General features: G+C 33.0%; 1 long non-coding RNA gene across 1 annotated transcript in view; it reads right to left on the bottom strand.

Moving 5' to 3' along the window:
- Positions 1-14,238, bottom strand: part of LOC149445339 (uncharacterized) — a 32,707-nt gene that overhangs the window by 17,018 nt on the left and 1,451 nt on the right. The window contains exons 2-3 of the long non-coding RNA XR_016306419.1: positions 12,346-12,424; positions 9,566-9,611 (exon numbers count right to left, since the gene is read on the bottom strand). This is a non-coding gene — a long non-coding RNA (uncharacterized LOC149445339). The remainder of the gene's footprint in view (positions 1-9,565; positions 9,612-12,345; positions 12,425-14,238) is intronic.

Genomic DNA, 14,238 nt, shown 5'->3' with positions numbered 1-14,238 from the left:
ATTCTGATTATTGCCCTGCTTCCTATGTTTTTGACCTGTGTCAGGTTAAATACTTCTCTAACTGGCATCTCTATACATGGAATCCAGCATTACTTTACTTTTAATAATTACATTATTTTGGTAGGTACATTTTTTTTGCATGATTAATCCTAAATATTCTATTGTGGACTAAGCTAAGGAAAAATCTGATTATTGCTCAAGTTCCAATGTCCGTCAGCTCTGTCAGTTAGTTTAAATACTGCTCTAACTGACATCCTTGTACATTGATTTATAAAGATTCCTGCATTCATTTAATTTATTATCACATTATTTTTGTAGGTACATTTATTTGCATGATTATTCCTCAATATACTATTGTGGGCTAACATAAGGAAAAATCTACTGGTTATTGTTCAGGTTCCAATGTCCATCACCTGTGTCAGTTAGGTTAAATACTGCCCTAACTGCCAGCCTCATACAATAAAAAATAAAGAATCCAGCATTCGTTTCATTAACTGTAATTATCTCATTATTTCCATAGGTGAATTTATTTGGCTGGCTAATCCTAAAATAGAGAAATATTATTGCCTAGGTTCCAATGTCCATGACCTGTGTCAGTTTAGTAAAATACTGACCTAACTGATATCCCTATACAGGGATTAATGAATGCAGCATTGGTTTCATTAATTGCAACTTTCATTTCTATAGGCAAATTTAATTTGCATGATTAATCTCAATTATCTTCTGTTGTGGGTAGAGATAAGGAAGTATCTGATGATTATTGCTTAGGTTACAACGTACATGATCTGTGTCCGTTAAGTTAAATACTGCCCTAACTGGCATCCCTATACAATGATAAATAAGGAAACCTGTACATTGATTAAGAAGGATCCCTATACAATGATTAATAAGGATCCCTGTACAATGATTAAAAAGGATTCCTGTACAATGATTAAAAAGGATTCCTGTACAATGATTAAAAAGGATCCCTATACAATGATTAATAAGGATTCCTGTGCAATGATTAATAAGGATTCCTGTACAATGATTAATGAGGATCCCTATACAATGATTAATAAGGATTCCTGTACGATGATTAATTAGGATCCCTATACAATGATTAATTAGGATCCCTATACAATGATTAATAAGGATCCCTGTACGATGATTAATTAGGATCCCTATACAATGATTAATAAGGATCCCTATACAATGATTAATAAGGATTCTTGTACAATGATTCATTAGGATCCCTGTACAATGATTAATTAGGATCCCTATACAATGATTATAAGGATCCCTGTACAATGATTAAAAAGGATCCCTATACAATTATTAATAAGGATTCTTGTACAATGATTCATTAGGATCCCTGTACAATGACTAATAAGGATCCCTATACAATGATTAATTAGGATTCCTATACAATGATTAATAAGGATCCCTGTACAATGATTAATTAGGATCCCTGTACAATGATTAATAAGGATCCCTATACAATTATTAATTAGGATCCCTATACAATAATTAATAAAGATCCATATACAATGATTAATTGGGATCCCTGTACAATGATTAATAAGGATCCCTGTACAATTATTAATTAGGATCACTATACAATGATTAATAAGGATCCCTGTACAATAATTAATTAGGATCCCGATACAATGATTAATAAGGATCCCTGTACAATGATTAATAAGGATCCCTGTACAATTATTAATTAGGATCACTATACAATGATTAATAAGGATCCCTGTACAATGATTAATTAGGATCCCTATACGATGACTGATAAGGAATCCAGCATTAGTTTGATCAGTTGTAACCATGGCAATATTTCCATAGGTAATTTTATTTGTATGATTAGTACTAAATATTCTTTTGTGAGTAAAGATAAAGACATATCTGTTAATTATTTTTCAGGATCCAGTGCGCATGATGTGTGTCATTTAAGTTAAATACTGCCCTAACTGGCATCCCTATCCAATGATTAGGAATAAAGAGTCAGTTTCATTATTTTGTAACTATCACATTATTTTTACAGGCGAATTTATTTGCATGATTAATTCTACATCTTCTGTTGTGGGTGAAGATAAAGAAATATCTGCTAATTATTGCTCAGGTTTCAACGTTCATGAGCTGTGTCAGTTAAATTAAATACTACTCTAACTGGCATCCTATAAAATAATAAGGAATCAAGCATTAGTTTTAAATGATCACATTGCTTCCATGAGTGAATTTTATTTGCATGATTAATTCTAAAGATAATGAAAAATATCTCCAGATTATTTCTCAGGTGTCCATTACCTGCATCGGTTATATTAAATGCTGCCCTCAATGGCATCCCTACAATAATTAATAGTGACTCCAGCATTAGTTTCATAAACTGTATCACAGGTGAATTTATTTACATGACTAGATGTATACTATGTTAATGTTCCTTAATTATAGCTTATATTATACTATGAATAGGATTCATAACAATTCATAATTATTTAATTATTTTAATTGTTTAGATAAAAAAAAAAAACTTTGAATAATTTTCTCAGCTTTATCATTTCTGTTTTTTTTTCTTTTTATTTATTAAATATAAATGTTTATTTTTATTAAATGTGATTTATTAAATGTATTACATTTTTGTTTCATTTAATTATTTATTTATTACATTTACATAAAATTTGTATTTATTTATTGTATAGCTCCTCTATTGTTACAAAGTATTTGCGACATTTTCCAAAACCACCAACAGGCTAGTGAAATTTGTTTTGGAAACTAGAAGCAAAGGAATTGCTGGATTTTTTTTTTACATTTGTTGATAAGGTAGCCAGTGTTTAAATGTGCGACTACTAAATCGCAAACTATAAAAAAATAATTAAGCAAGGCAGCGATGTGTGCGTTAACAGAGCACAAGCCTTTAATAAATGATGGAGCTATTGAAATGGTGGGATTGATAGCAGACACATTTGCCTTTTTCTCTTCCCAGGGACTGATTTTGGGGAGGGGGCTATGTACTAAGCTTACTAACCCAATGTTCTGATAAAACAGGAGAATGAATCAGAGGAGGCAACGAATTGACAACCAATGGACAGGTCTTCAGGCAATGGCAGACATTTTAATTAAAAAGATCGTTTTTCAAGTGACAGGTCGCAAACAATCCCAAGGAAAGGAAGACTCAGCCAGCTTGATGCTTCCATCCAGAATGGGGCGCAGAGATTAAAGGTGGAGGATGTTATGAAATGACGCACAGGGGTGCCTGCCAAGACAAATGTTTACTCTGATCTCACCTGGGTGACTCGGAATTGACTTCATCGGTTTTCATTAGACTTGATTTCAATGATTCGTCTGGTCTCAGACATTTAGATGGAGAGCAAAGCATGCCTGGTTGGCACAAGTCATCTGAGCAAACATGTCCACAGACATCCATGTAATCACTAGCAGCAACTGAGTGTCATTGTGACATGTAAGGGAGTCAGAACACCCAGCCTGCCCTACAGCTAGATCTGTGTAATTGAGCAAATGTATCAAATAAATATTAATATATATATGTCATTTATGTCTGTTTCGGGGACTTTTCAGATATGTTATATATGCATTAAACATGTATGTATGCACTTATTAGATGTGTCCTATATGTGGTGTGCAAAGCCAGATGGAGCAGGCGTGCTAAATATGTATAAAAGTCACCATTTATCTTTTAACACAATGCTCCAGCACTAAACAAAACGTTTATATATATATATATATATATATATATATATATATATAAATGTGGATGGGCCCTATCTATTTATATCCCCATCTACCCTTTCTTTTCTTCTTTCTTTCTTTCTTTCTTTCTTTCCTTCCACACTGGTTGAAAAATCACTGCTTCTGCAGGAGTTTTGTGTTTTGCCTATAGAAGTAGCTCAGTGTTATCCTATGTGTCTGTACATTCGGACGATTAGAGGCATATTTTAAGCTCAACCTTTAGGCAGGAAAAAAACCCTTTTGGTTTGCGTTTTTTAATGGAGCTTTCCAGCAGAAAAAATTTTAAACTCTCCTAAACTCACCTAAACGGTGCACAAAATCGCTCTAATCTGCGTTTTTTTTCTGCCAAGGGAACTGGAGTTTTTTTAAGCCTCAGTGTGCATGGAGCTATCATCTATCAGTCACATATTTCTACTCTCCAGCTTTTATATAATCTATCTATCTATCTATCTATCTATCTATCTATCTTTCTTTCTTTCTTTCTTTCTCTCTCTCTCTCTCTCTATTTTTATTTTTTTTAGTCTTTCTCTTCACTCTATTCTCTATCTTCTAATCTCTCTCTCTCTCTCTCTCTCTCTCTCTCTCTCTCTCTCTCTCATATATATATATATATATATATATATATATATATATATATTATTTTTTTTTTTTAGTCTTTCTCTTCTCTCTATTCTCTATCTTCTAATCTATCTATCTATCTATCTATCTATCTATCTATCTGCCTCTTGATCTGTATACACACCTGTGTACCTTTAGGCCTTTTTTTAAACTTGGAATCTATTAATACCTTTTCATACCATATTATGCAATGGTACTCCAAATTCATGAACAGATTTTTTTAGGTTTATCATTTAGGTAAGACCATTGCCCGCTCTGTTGCTCTCAGTGGAATGAGGTCTTTTTGAACTGCTACGTATCACCACCACCCATTTGGACATGGTAACAGTTCTATTTTGAAGGAGTTTGCCAATGGTGGCGGGGGAAGGGGGGGGGGCAAATTTTAGGACCATAGCAAACACTTGTGGCATTACAGACATTTTAAAGGCACACATTTGTATTCATGAGCATATATATTAGTATAGTGGAACATCATACATATTAATGAGTGATCTGTTTAATGTGTGTTTTTATTGTTGATCATTTACACTGTAATTAAAAAGGCTTCATATTACATAGTTAATCAAATGTACTTTTCCCCGATTGTAAGGGTTTATTAAGTGCTTTAATAGAGTTGACAGCTTTTACAATATGCACAATTACATCTCAAATATATAACAATGGGAGTACTGGAAACATTATTCATTTGAGTTATTTATAAGTAGAAAGGTAATATGAGACTATAAGAATAAAATAGGATATAGGACATTCAATCTTTTAAACATTATAAAGCTGATTTATGGGCTTAAAATGGTTTGAAATAATGTGAGAAAAAAAGGTTTTTTATTTTACATAAATTCTAAACAAATTATTGAAAAGATTCTAACAGTCATAGAGCTGCACTGGTCAATGCCTCTACTCATGCATTCATATTGTCACTCTTTGGAGTCCATTGTTTTCCATGGAGGGAGGATGGTTTGGAATGAGATGTCTTTTTTTTTAACTTTGTTGCTTTGACTTTGTTTCCAATTTTTGGGATTCTTTTAGTCTTTCTACGTGTTACTTTTTTCACTACATTTCAACACCTCAACTTTCCATATAAATAAATAAAACATTCAGCAACCCAATAAAGCAATTATTTGTCCTATAAAGAAGCAATTCGATTATGGGCAAGTTTTGACATTTTTGTTCAACTGCTTCTGTAAAGTGAGAGATAAAAATTTAGAGAATAGGTATTGTAAATGTGGGATACATGTTATCTTTAAAAATATATGTGTTCTAAGCATGCTTTACCTTTTTCATGCATTCTGGCATGTAGTGCTATTGATTTCAATAAGCCATGTGTGTATACTTCAGCACTTAACAACTGCCTACTCCTGCAATATTCTTTTTGGAAAGCAGGTCATATGTAACAGTAACTGGGGCAGGGAACATGCTTCATTTTTTCACCCATGTCTTTTTTAGGTGGAGTTATACAGTGCTAGAGTCCCAGTGTGAATGAGATTGGTGGGTTAATTAAAACTGATGCAGAGGAAATCTGGTACAGTTGAGCATAGTAAACCAATCAGCTTCCAGGTTTTATTGTCAAAACTTAACAAGCTGAAGTTAGAAGCGGATTGGCTACCATGCACCACTGCACCAGATTCTGTGTGCATCACTTTTAGTAAATCTCCCCCATGACTCTGAGTCAAGACATAGCTCTATTTCTCTCTATCAAACAGCAATGTATGGACACATATCTGCCTCTCTATCCACCTTCCTATCTATCTGGTTATTTTACTAAAGATGTAAAGAATTTTATGAATAAAATAAAGCTCTAAAAACCTAATCCCACTATTCATCTATAATGCACTCCCTTCCATGCTGATGATACTAGGTACTAGGTGGAAAGAGCACTTATGTTTTATTATCTTGATTATCTTGATTTTGTCATAACTGTGCTTTTTGTTACTCTATCTCTTTATCTATCTATGTTGCATTTACCTGTGTATGGGTTCTATTTTAGTATTTGTTCATGAATAAAACTAAATTTGCATCTTCAAAATCTGTATTTATGTACACTTAAATGAAATCTCTACTCATTTAGTACAACAATATCTATCTATCTATCTATCTATCTATCTATCTATCTATCTATCATCTTGCATATACTGTATGTGTACAGGTACAATTTTTTATATCTGTTTATAAGTAAAACTAGGTTTGCATCTAAATATATGCACTATATGTAATTACATATCTCTCCTTAACACACTATTTATTTATATAGAGGCTCTATCTATCTGTCTGTCTATCTATCTATCTATCTATCTATCTATCTATCTACAATATCTATCTATCTACAATATCTATCTATCTATCTATCTATCTATCTATCTATCTATCTAATGTGAATATACAGTATAAAAACTGGAGAGTGCAAAATCTGGTGAAGCTCTGCATAGAAACCAATCAGCTTCCAGGTTTTATTGTCAAAGCTTAATTGAACAAGCTGAACATGCACAGCTGCACCAGATTATGCACTCTCCAGCTTTAGTGAATCGCCCAATATATATGTACAGCACTGTGTAACGTGTTGGCAGTATATACAGTAAGCACCTGTAAAAGATAAATAAATAAATATCTTTCTATATATGTATCTAATTGTCTATTTAGATATCTGATTATGTCAAATTATACATATAATTATGTATGTATGCATGTGTTATGAGTTTGTATATAAAATGATATGTGTCAAGATGATCTATCTTACATGCATTTATGTGTTAAAATGCATTATTGACAATGTTTATATGGTTGCAATCTTTAAAATATATATAATAATTTTATATATGTGTGTGTGTGATCACATGGTGACTTTCTGTGTATCTTTTTTTTCTAGATGCATCTAATTGTCTATCCATCTATCTATCTATTTATTTATCTTTGAGTCTGCCTTTTTTCTCTACTATCTATCTATCTATCTATCTATCTATCTATCTATCTATCTATCTATTCCAATCTATCTATCTATCATCTATCTATCTATCTATCTATCTATCTATCTATCTATCTATCTATCATCTATCTATCTATCTATTTATCTTTGAGTATGTCAATCTATCTATCATCTATCTATCTACCTATCTATCTATCATCTATCTATCTATCTATCTATCTATCTATCTATCTATCTATCTATCTATCTATCTATTTATCTTTGAGTATGTCTATCTATCTATCTATCTATCTATCTATCTATCTATCTAACTATCTATCGCTGTCAGACAGTCTGTCTGTCCTTACCTGTCTGTCAGTCCCTGGCAGTGTTCCTATAGGCAGTGTATAGATATTGATGGGAGCTGTGTGCTCCCTGCAGTGCAGTGTCTGGACTCTCATACCTGCCCCTTTTGCTCTGTCTGTTTATCTCAGCCTGAAGACATCCTTCTCACTATTGATTGCTCAATCTAAACAGAGCAAAAGAGGAAAATAGTATCGGACAGATGCTGCTCATTCGTGAGTAACAGGTTCAGGGCAGGCTGTAGCGCACCATTATCCTGTAACTTAATATTGAGCTGCTATAGCAAATATCAAGTCTTTCCAGCTGTAGATTGCAGCCTTGTTCTCCTATGTGACCTTCAGGGCTCTCCTCTGACTAGTAGGACCAATCACTCTAACTGAACCTGGAATATTGGCCAATTCATACAATATTAGCTCTATCTCTAGGAAAGATGAATAAGTAGACAGGTGGATAAAGAGAGAGAATCATTTATTAGATATATAAATATAGATAGAGGTATTAAGTATCTCAAGCTCTTCCATCATACTGTTGTGCAGTATTATTGATTTCTGATTAAAGGCAGAACACTACAGTCCTCTATATAGAAATGAGGGTGCAGTGGTAGCTTGGGGGAAGCCACTCTTTCTGCTATTAGAATAATAATAATGAAATACGTAAATCTTGCTCACTTGATGTTCTTTAGACCTGCTGCCTTGTCTGAGTATCCTCCCTATGATGTTATGTCTACCTTGTCATATACACCCCCCCCCCACTTCTGTACCTTCATATTGGATCTCACAGCTACTGATGCCCATTCTCTTCCATTCTCTGATGCCCATTCTCTTCTGCCACTTAACATCCTCCATGCAGATGTATTAGTCTACTAAGGTGAAGGTCAGCCAGCCAGGCTACCTGCATAAAGCAATGTTTCTCACTGTACTGGGGGGGGGGGGCTCTATTAGCACCAGAGTCCACAGAAATCACAACAAATGTAGCCATAGTGGAGGTTATTTACTAAAACTGCATGGTGCAAAGTCTGGGGCAGCTCTGCATAGAAAGTAATCGACTGCCATGCACAGCTACATCAAATTCTGAGTGTATCCGTTTTAGCAAATTTCCCTCTGTGTGTATATATATATATATATATATATATTTATATATATATATATATATATATATATATATATATATATATATATATATATATATATATATATATATATATATATATATATATATGTGTGTGAACACTATATGATCCCATGTAGCATTTAAAAACCACACTATCACTATCCAGAATGGATTGGTGTATTATTAGTTGATGATTTGCATATATTGCAGAATTACCACACATCTTAACTACTACTACTAATAATAATAACAATAATAATAATATATTATTATTGTTAGTAGTAGTAGTATTATTATTAATAATAATAATAATAATATTTGTTGTTGCTATTGTTGTTATCTCCCTAGATACTTTTCAGCTTCTGCATCCTATGTAAGCTAACACAAAATAGAATTATTAATATTTGCCTTTTGTAATTGAAGGAATTGGATATATGCTCGTGTTGGAATGTTGTATTACTGGTCACATAGATTTTTTATTTATTTTTTTTTATTGAAAAAAAAAATTCCAGATTTTGCAATCTAAACTCATGTACATTTCTTTTTTTTTTTTTTACAATTTAATGCTAGTAATGCCCTATATCTATTTTTAGCTGTTAGAGTAAATTCTCTATTTTATTTGTTTTATCAAAGCAAACGTGTTGCATTGAAATGGGGAGCCGCTTTAATACATAATAGTAATTAAAAAAAAAGACATCTAAAAATATCCATCAGGAAACAACAAATCGATTGGGAAAAGGATGCTAAGATTTGAATGTACATACAGATGATGGTAGAGAGGACGTAAAATGACTGATGGCGCACACATAGTCTGTGGCAGTTCTGCGTGGCTGTTTAATCATCACTTACCCCACCTGGCATACACAGGGCGACACTTGTACAGATTGCTGTGCAGCTAATTTCAGGTAACAGCAGTATTGGAAGAGTAAATAAAAAGAGAAAGACATGGATCAGGTTAGGATGCGAGGGGGGCCCTTTGGCTCATAAGCTGATGATGGAAGCGGGGTGCCCAGCTCCTGGTCCAGCTCCCAGCTCCTGGTCCTCCTCCCTCTGTGTGTGTATGTGCACCGAGCCGACACACATCCCCTCTACTACACTCAGCGCCTGCATGGGGGACTGCTAACAAGTCCAAGACACCCTCGCCTGATCTTCTCTGCGGCATTTCCTGTCCTCACTCTGCACTGATCTGACACTTTTCCTGCAGCTGCACTTACTCATTTATATAGAAGCATAGAATGGCAATAGAAGCAAGGCAGAGACTGGGGATCCCCAAAATCACAAACACCCCAACACTGTGCAACAGGGAAATCAGGACATGTACTGAGATCAAGAAAACTATAGGGGCAAAAAAAATGTTCACTGGGGGTCTGCTGCTAGGTGTGGAAAAAGAGAGACAGCTATAGAATGAAGTCTGATTTGTTGGCGGTAAGGACTCTTCACGTTATTTTACTGCCTTAAGTTCAAATATAAATCTAGGGAATTGTGTATGAATCCATAGAATAGAAAAAGATAGATAGATAGATAGATAGATAGATAGATAGATAGATAGATAGAGTAGAAGAAAGAAAGAAAGAAAGAAAGAAAGAAAGAAAGAAAGAAAGAAAGAAAGAAAGAAAGAAAGAAAGAAAGAAAGAAAGAAAGAAAGAAAAAGTCAAATATATATGAGATAAGTAAACAGATTTCAAATCGATAGATAGATAGATAGATAGATAGATAGATAGATAGATAGATGAATATAGATAGATTGAATAATGATGGATAGATAGATAGATAGATAGATAGATAGATAGATAGATAGATAGATAGATAGATGAATATAGATAGATTGAATAATGATGGATAGATAGATAGATAGATAGATAGATAGATAGATAGATAGTAGATAGATTGATAGATGAATATAGATAGATTTAATAATGATGGATAGATAGATAGATAGATAGATAGATAGATAGATAGATAGATAGATAGATAGATAGACAGACAGACAGACAGACAGACAGACAGACAGACAGACAGACAGATAGATAGATAGATAGATAGATAGATAGATAGATAGATAGATAGATAGATAGATAGATAGATAGATAGATAGATAGATAGATAGATAGATAGAGTGATAGATATGCAAAATAATTGATGTTAATTAGTGTTGTCTTTTTATTTAAAAAAAAAAGGTGGATGTGGTTACTATTCACTTTTTTCTTTTTTTTAACGTCTACCATTTTGCATTTTTAGGTTTGTCATAAAAATCCCTGCTGTCTTTTACATATAATAAAAAGTAAACTTGTTCTCGGAGGCTCCAGTCTAGAGGCTCGTACCCCCCAACCCCCTCGCCCCCTTCAGATTGCCCCCCCCCGTCTATATTGATATTATTGGTAGATGAATGAGGTTATGTTTTTTATGTTCTGTTTACCTGTCTGGGTGTTAAGTATAGAGCCCATCCTAATGATAGCATTTCCCACCGCTGACACGTTATAGTAAAGGGCAATGCTTTCCCCAAGAAGCTAATGAATACAGGCATTTAATTAGACATGAACTGATTTCTAGATATCTCTCTCGGGTCTGCTTTTTTTTTAGGGGAGGGGGCATAAAATACAGCTAATCAAACCCCTTGTCATGGCCAAATTCTCCCTTGGGGTCTTTCAAACATTTGTTTTGAATAATTCACTTGAAGACTTGAAAATACTAATTGATTTTAAAGTACAACCTAAGGGGAGGAGGCAGCACACAAGCTGCAAATTACAGTCCCAGGAATATACAGTTGCACCTGATCTTAAAAAAATATATAAAGCTGGTACTTGTGACACAGTATCCTTCCTATAGAGGGGAGAGCAGCTACAAGAGATCACAATGTGGCATTAGAAAAGTTGTTACAAAAAATATGCTAAGTGCAATTTACAAAGATACAAAAAAGTATCAATATATGCTTTTGACTGTTTGAGTTTGCACTTGTTTTGGCAAAATGTAATGATAGTAATAGCAACTGTTTCTACTATTTTTTTAATTAGCTTACATGGAATGCATAGTAAAAGCATCTCGAAGGTTTACAGTGTAGCAATAAATAAATTCATAAATATATTAAAAAAAAATTATGAAATAATAATAATTTTTATAATAATATAACTATACTAATATAACTACATTTTATTCAGCTTTCATGCAATGCATAGGCTGAAAAAGTATATATGTATACAGTGTAGCAAAAAAAGTTATATATATATATATGTATATTTTTTTTTAAATATATATATATATTTAAATAATAATCATAAGAAGAAAAAAACTGAATAATAAATAATAATAATAATGACATTATTATTATTGTTATTATTAATAATAATAATAATAATAATAATAATGTAACTACCTCAATAAGTTGGTGTATCTTTTACCTAAAGAGAAAAATGTGCAGTCTTCAGGTTTATATAACTACTATAAAATCTTATTCAAGTAATTAACTGTCTGATGTTTGATTAAGCTGCACTGTGCTGCTTGGTTGTAAATGTAACCTTTCCACAATTCTCCATCAAAATAATAATCGTTAGGAAAAAAATACATATTAATTTTAAGTCATTTAGAAATTAGCAGTAGGTGACCTATAAAAATTACTGGCAATGTCCACTTACACAGGATGTGGTCTTTATTTTTATATTAGTTGATATTTTTTTCCTTTCCAATCCCTACAGATGTTCTACTGGAGGTGGTCTAGGGAAAAAAAAAAATACAAAAAGACACAACAAATACTTATGACCAGATAACCAAAAACATATATTTCCAAACTTGTATCATATTTAACTATGGATACTTAAGTACCTAATGCAACATGTCATGTTGTAATCTTTCAGCATCTTTTTATTTAAAGAGATCTGTGCAATGTAAGTAACTTTTCTTTTTCTTTTTTTTAGCTAGTTCTTCCTCTAGAGTTGGCCCCATTCATGGAAGGATTGTGATGCAATTCATTAGAAGTAAAGAGTTGACATAAGGTAAATCTACATGGAGAGGGCCTTTCATTCTGTGTGAGGGGAAAGCCTCATTAACAATCTCTAACAAGGCGTGCAGATGTTGGGATTGGACAGCCCCTCCATAATACCGGGGCCCTAGCAGGATGTCCACTTAATGAGGGTCAGCAGCGCTGGCCATGGGTGGAATATTCATGTCATCCCTCACTAGCCAGTTCTTTTTTGTTGTTATTTTTACGATTTATTTATTTATTTATTTTTACTAGAATAAACATTTAAACAATTTTTACAGAAAAGTCTCCAACACAGTAGAAAAACAAAAAATCGAAACTTTCCCCAACCATGTCTAAAGTTTGTAAAAATTAACCCCTTGCCAGCCACGGGAGGGCTTAGAGACAGAGAGCTTGGCAGGAGCGGAAAGGGTTAAAGGTTTCTTTTACTTCCAACATAATTATGTTTTCACGGGATTAATGGACGAAAATGTGCAATATGATGGGGCATTTTTGTTGTTTGTGACAGAATTATTTAAATCAGCATGATGTCTTAATGACATGTCATTCATCAGAATGATGCTGTTGTTGGGTTTTTTTTTTTGTTTTTTTTTGTTTGTTTTTTTGCTTTCCCTTCCTCCATCCACATCCCTGCTTTTGTCTGCATAAAATTACTTTCCCTGAAAGATCTACTTTAATGACTCCGCAAAGTCCTGCCCGACCAGCCACCTTCCAGACACCGGTGTGTGTACTGCTAGATAGATGGGACTGTTCTGTGTCACTGGGGGACCTGGGCACACTGGGGGCTTGATGGCACTTTGCTGTGTAATGTAAGCATTGGGGTAATTCCTTAGAGCTTGGTACATTAATATATATAATTATACACATACATACATACATACATATAACATATTTACATCTACTATCTGCTCTCTCTCTCTCTCTCTCTCTCTCTCTCTCTCTCTCTCTCTCTCTCTCTCTCTCTCTCTCTCTCTCTCTATCTCTATCTCTCTCTCTCCATACATATATATACACATACACACACACACGTTACATTTACATATCTATACACACATACACAAGCATACATACATACATATAAAATTATTTATGAATAGTATTAGTATATTAAACTAAACCCATACATACATACATACATACATAAATATTATATATTTACAATCATAGAATAGTATACATAAATATATACTCACTACATACTCACTAATACATGAACAGTGTTATTATATTAAACTATACTGATATATACATACACATAAAGATTATTATACATGCATACATATATAGATTATTATACATACATATAGAGTATTATGCATTCATACATAGATTATTATACATACATATATACATGTAATAATATACATGCATACATACACATATAGAATATTATACATACATGCATACATACATACATATATTATTAAACATACATACACATATAGATTATTATACATACATAGATTATTATACATGCATGGAATAATATACATGCATACATACACATATAGACTATTATACATACATGCATGCATACATACATAGATTA

Source organism: Staurois parvus, unplaced genomic scaffold (assembly GCF_062004578.1).
Source record: "Staurois parvus isolate SC_StPar_1 unplaced genomic scaffold, SC_StPar_1.0 ptg000727l, whole genome shotgun sequence".
Taxonomy (NCBI): Eukaryota; Metazoa; Chordata; class Amphibia; order Anura; family Ranidae; genus Staurois; species Staurois parvus.
Note: the sequence above shows the minus strand (reverse complement) of the source record. Positions and strands in the feature narration are given on the sequence as shown.